Source organism: Galeopterus variegatus, unplaced genomic scaffold (assembly GCF_000696425.1).
Source record: "Galeopterus variegatus unplaced genomic scaffold, G_variegatus-3.0.2 Scaffold619, whole genome shotgun sequence".
Lineage (NCBI taxonomy): Eukaryota > Metazoa > Chordata > Mammalia > Dermoptera > Cynocephalidae > Galeopterus > Galeopterus variegatus.
In genome coordinates this window covers 479674-484712 of record NW_007726730.1, presented here as the reverse complement: position 1 = coordinate 484712, position 5039 = coordinate 479674, and the positions used below count along the sequence as shown (strand labels likewise).

The following is a 5039-nucleotide window of genomic DNA, read 5'->3' as shown; positions in this document are numbered from 1 at the left end:
GCCAGTTGCTCACTGGGTGAGCGTGGTGCTGACAACACCAAGGCAAGGGTTAAGATCTCCTTACCAGTCACCCTATAAAAAAAAAAAAAGAAAAGAAAAGAAAACTGATGCTCAGAGAAGTTTAATCAGTGATTCTCAAACATTTAGCTGTCAGGACCCCCTTCTATCCTTAAAATGATTGAGGTACCTCATACCGTATACAAAAATTAAAATGGATCAAAGCCTAAATGTAAGAGCTATAACCATAAAGCTCGTGGAAGGAAACTAAGTATAAATTTCTGTAACCTTGAGTCAGGCAATGGTTTCTTAGATATGACACCAAAAGCACAAGCAACAAAATTAAAAGTAGGTAATTTGGACTTGGACAGAATTAAATTTTTCTGTGCTTGAAAAGATACTGTCAAGAAAGTGGAGGAGACCTTTGCTGTGTAGTGCACAGGTGGGCAGCGAGCGGCAGGAGCAGTAGCCACCCGTGCAAGGGAGCCCTGCAGCACTGTGAGGTGGAGCTGCTGGATGCAAAGATGAGGGAGACGCTGTTTCCTGGGCAAGATGGAACCCCATGCCACCACTGCTGAGATCAAGAACCTCTTCACCAAGACCCAGCCACAGTGGTACCCCACCCGCCGGTCCTTCCACCCGGACCTCAAGGGCAAGTCTCTGAAGGACAAGGAGGTTCTGCAGAAGCTGCCTGTGGGTACCACAGCCACACTCTACTTCCGAGACCTGGGGGTCCCAATCAGCTGGGTGACAGTCTTCCTGACAGAGTACGCTGGGCCCCTTTCCACCTACCTGCTCTTCTACTTCTGGGTGTCCTTCATCTGTGGCCACAAATACGATTTCACATCCAGTTGGCACACAGTGGCGCACCTTGCCTGCATCTGCCACTCATTCTGCTTCCTCAAGTGCCTGCTGGAGATGCTCTTCGTTCACCAATTCTCCCATGGCACCATGCATTTGTGCAACATCTTCAAGAACTGCTTCTACTACTGAGGCTTCGCCACGTGGATGGCCTACTACTTCATCCACCCTCTCCACACGCCCCCACCTACAGAGCTCAGCAGATTGAATTGGCCCTCACCAACTTTGTGATCTGACAACTTGCAATTTCTGCAGCCACATAGCCCTGTGGGACCTGCAGCCCACAGGGTCCAAGACCAGAAAGACCCTGTACCCCTCCAGGAATCTCTTCACGTGACTCTTTCCTGCTGGTGTCCTGCCCCAACTCCATTTAAGAGGTGGAGTCTCCCAGTGGCCCTCTTCTCTCTAGTGGGCTTGACCCAGGTGACCATCTGGGCCAAAGACAAGCAGCGGAACTACCTGAAGGAGTTCCTTGGCTACCCACCCCTCTGCATGCCCATCATCCCCTTCTTGCTCTGAGCCTCTCACTCCATCAGGCCTCAGCCAAGCCGGCCTTCTAGTCCTCCCCACCCCAATGTCATCCTGGGTGAAGACTGAGCTCTCTAGCATCTGGGATAAAACCTGCCTGCTGCAGTTGGGGGTGGGGGGGGGGAGTGAAAAGACAACACACAGAATGGGAGAAAATATTTGCAAATCATATATCAGATAAGGGACTAGAATCCAAAATAAATACTCTTACAGTTGAACAACAGAAAAACAAATAGCCCGGTTTTAATGTTGGCAAAGGATTTGAATAGACATTTCTCAAAAGAAGATACACAAATGGCCAATAAGCACATGAAAGATGCTCAACATCATTAGCCATTAGGGAATGCCCATCAAAACCGTAATGAAATACCACTTCACATTCACTAGGATTGCTATAATTAAAAAGACAGATAACAACAAGTGTTCCTGAGGATGTGGAGAAATTGGAACATTCATACACTGCTAATGGGAATACAAAATGGTGCAGTTGCTTTGGAAAACTGTTTGGCAGTTCCTCAAAGGTTAAGTGTAGAGTTACCACATGACTCAGTAATTCTCCTAGGCCTGTATTCAAGAGAACCGAAAACATGTCCAAACAAACACTTAGACATGAATGTTCATAGCATTATTCACAATAGCCGTAAACTAGAAATAACCCAAATATCTGTCAACTGACAAATTGATAAATAAAATGTGCTATATCCATATAATAGAATATTATTCAGCAGTAAAAAAGGATGAAGAATAGATTCATGCTACAACATGGGTGAATCTTGAAAACATTAAGCTAACTGAAAGAAGCCAAACACCAAAGCCAAAGGTTTGGATCCCCTTACTGGAAAGCTGCCAAAAAACAAAAACAAAAACAAAAAACCCAAGGAGCCAGTTACAAGGGATCACACATCAGGTGATTTTGTTTATATGAAGTGTCCAGAACAGGCTAATCTTGAGAGACAGAAAGTAGAATAATGGTTGCCTAGGGCTGGAGTTGGGTTATTGGGGAGAAATAGGGAGTGACCGCTAGTGGCTATCAGGTTCTTTTTAGGGTAATGAAAATGTTCTAAAATTGATTGTAAAAAATAAATAAATAAAATAAAAAGAATACCATAGTAATAAAAATAAATAAAATAAAATAAAATTGAGTGTGATGATGAACGGCTGCACAACTCTGTGAATATACTAAAAACCATTGAACTATAAATGGGTAATTTTATGGTATGTGGATTATATCTCAATAAAACTATTATAAAAAAATACTGAGGACCCTGAATAGTTTTTATTTATGTGGGTTATATCTGTAAATATTCACAATATTAGAAGATAAAGCATATATCTTTTATTTTATTCTTCCTGTGGCTGGCTGGTGCAGGGATCCAAACCCTTGACCTTCATGTTATGACATCGTGCTCTCCCCACTGAGATGACCTAACTGGCCAGCCAATCTTTTAAGTATATTTTTATTAATTTGTTTTAAAATGACAATAATAAGCCTATCACATGTTAGCAGGAATAACAAATTTTTATGAAAATAACTATTTTCCAAAACAAAAAAATTTAGTGAGAGGAGTGTTCTTATTTTACATTTTAATACTCTCTTTCATGTCTGATTTACTAGAAGACAGTTGGATTCCGATATCTATTGCCATATGTTGTTTGGTTGAAGTATATGAAGAAAATCTAATCTCACTCAGATATGTAGTTGGAAAAGGAAGGAGTATTTTAATAGCCTTTTAAAAGATAATTGTGAGGCCGGACCGTGGCTCACTCGGTAGAGTGCGGTGCTGATAACACCAAGGCCACGGGTTCGGATCCTATATAGGGATGGCCGGTTTGCTCACTGGCTGAGCATGGTGCTGACAACACCAGGCCAAGGGTTGAGATCCCCTTACGGGTCATCCTTTTAAAAATAAATAAAAATAAATAAATAAAAGATAATTGTGGATATTCTTCTTTCATACTACACTAAAATTCAACCTGTTGAAGTTTCTTTGATTTTATTTTTTTCTGGCTGGCTGGTAAGGGAATCCAAAACCTTTACCATGATGTTACCAACACCAAGATCTAACCCAGTGAGCTAACATGCCAGCCCCAACAAGGGGTAGTTTCTTAAAGGTTAGCTGCAATGTGCAATCTGAAAACTTATCAATGAAGTTTTCATATTTTGTTACATTAGAAGCCATTGGTTTTGCTTGCCTTTTCTTTTTTCTTTTCTTTTTTTTTTTTTTGTTGGTTGGCTGGTACAAGGATCCAAATCCTTGAACTTGGATGTTATAACACTGTGCTCTAACCAATTTAACTAACTGGCCAGCCCTTTGCTTGCATTTTGAATGCACCTTTCACTCATGCATAATTTTTTAACTGAATAAGAAAAAAATACAAACACCATTTTTCCTTTGCTCTCACACCACAATGAACACCAAAGATTTCTGTGACCAAATGTGTGGCAATTTCTCCCCACCAAGTAATCAAGCTGGGTGTCCTCTCGTTCAATTCAGTTCTGACACTATCTACCTGGAGATAGCATCAGATGCCACAGGTGTTCAGGGCTCAGTCCCCAAGACTGCCACACACCCCTGCCTTAGGTGCCAATCACAAGCTGTTTTACCTGTGTTTTTGACCAACTGGCTGTAAATCAGGCTTCCCACAACCCCCTACTTGGATTCAATTAATATCTAACAGAGCAGCTCACAGAACTCAGAGAAACACGTACTTACACTTACCAGTTTATCTTAAAGGATATTAACAAAGGATACAGATGAGAATAAGCATAGGGTGAGGTACGGGGGGTGGGGCGTGGAAGTTCCATGTCCTTCCTGCACATGCCACCCTCCAGGAAACTCCGCATGTTCAGCTATTCCAGAAACTCTGCGAACCCTGTAATTTGGGGTTTTTATGGAAGCTTCATTACACAGGCATGATTGGAGCATGGACAACCTTGTAGAAATGTGATTGGACAAGAAGCGCATGATCTAATACAAACAGACTTCATGGGGAAACCCAGCAAGTCCTGTCTTTTCAGATTCTTCTTGTCCTCTCTGTGCAGCATTTCTTCCTCCTGGGCATAGGGCAAAATCTCTCCTGAAATGGAGGTCTTATCACCTACAATCAGACAAGATAGGTCAAGGATTTCTTTATGACCAGCTCCAAGACAGAAAGACAGGGGAAGATTAGAGTCTTGCCTTAGAGAGCCAGGAACTGTGGACAAAAACCAATATATACATATCATAATATCACAGTAACATTGTGTTTTGGTCATTTGGAAAATATTGGTTCAGTGAGTTATGCAAATCTTCTAATATGTTGACACATTTTATTTCACAATATCAAAAAATCACATTCAGGGGCCGGCCCGTGGCTCACTCGGGAGAGTGCGGTGCTGATAACACCAAGGCCCCGGGTTCGGATCCCACATAGGGATGGCCGGTTCTCTCACTGGCTGAGCGTGGTGCTGACAACACCAAGTCAAGGGTTAAGATCCCCTTACCGGTCATTTTTTTTTTTTTTTTTTTTTTTTTTTCTGTAAATATTAGCATTTTGGAAACCTTGCATATGGTACTGAGTTTGACAGCTTACCAATAATTAAAGACTTGTCTGATGAAGTCAGTCTTGATATTAATGAATGTGATTTTTTGTTTTTTTTTTTAAAAGATGAC

At 41.7% G+C, this 5039-nt stretch overlaps 1 pseudogene; it reads left to right on the top strand.

The window, feature by feature from the left end:
- Positions 1–1377, top strand: part of LOC103588808 — a 15055-nt pseudogene extending 13678 nt beyond the window's left edge.
- The last annotated feature ends 3662 nt before the right edge of the window (positions 1378–5039 follow it).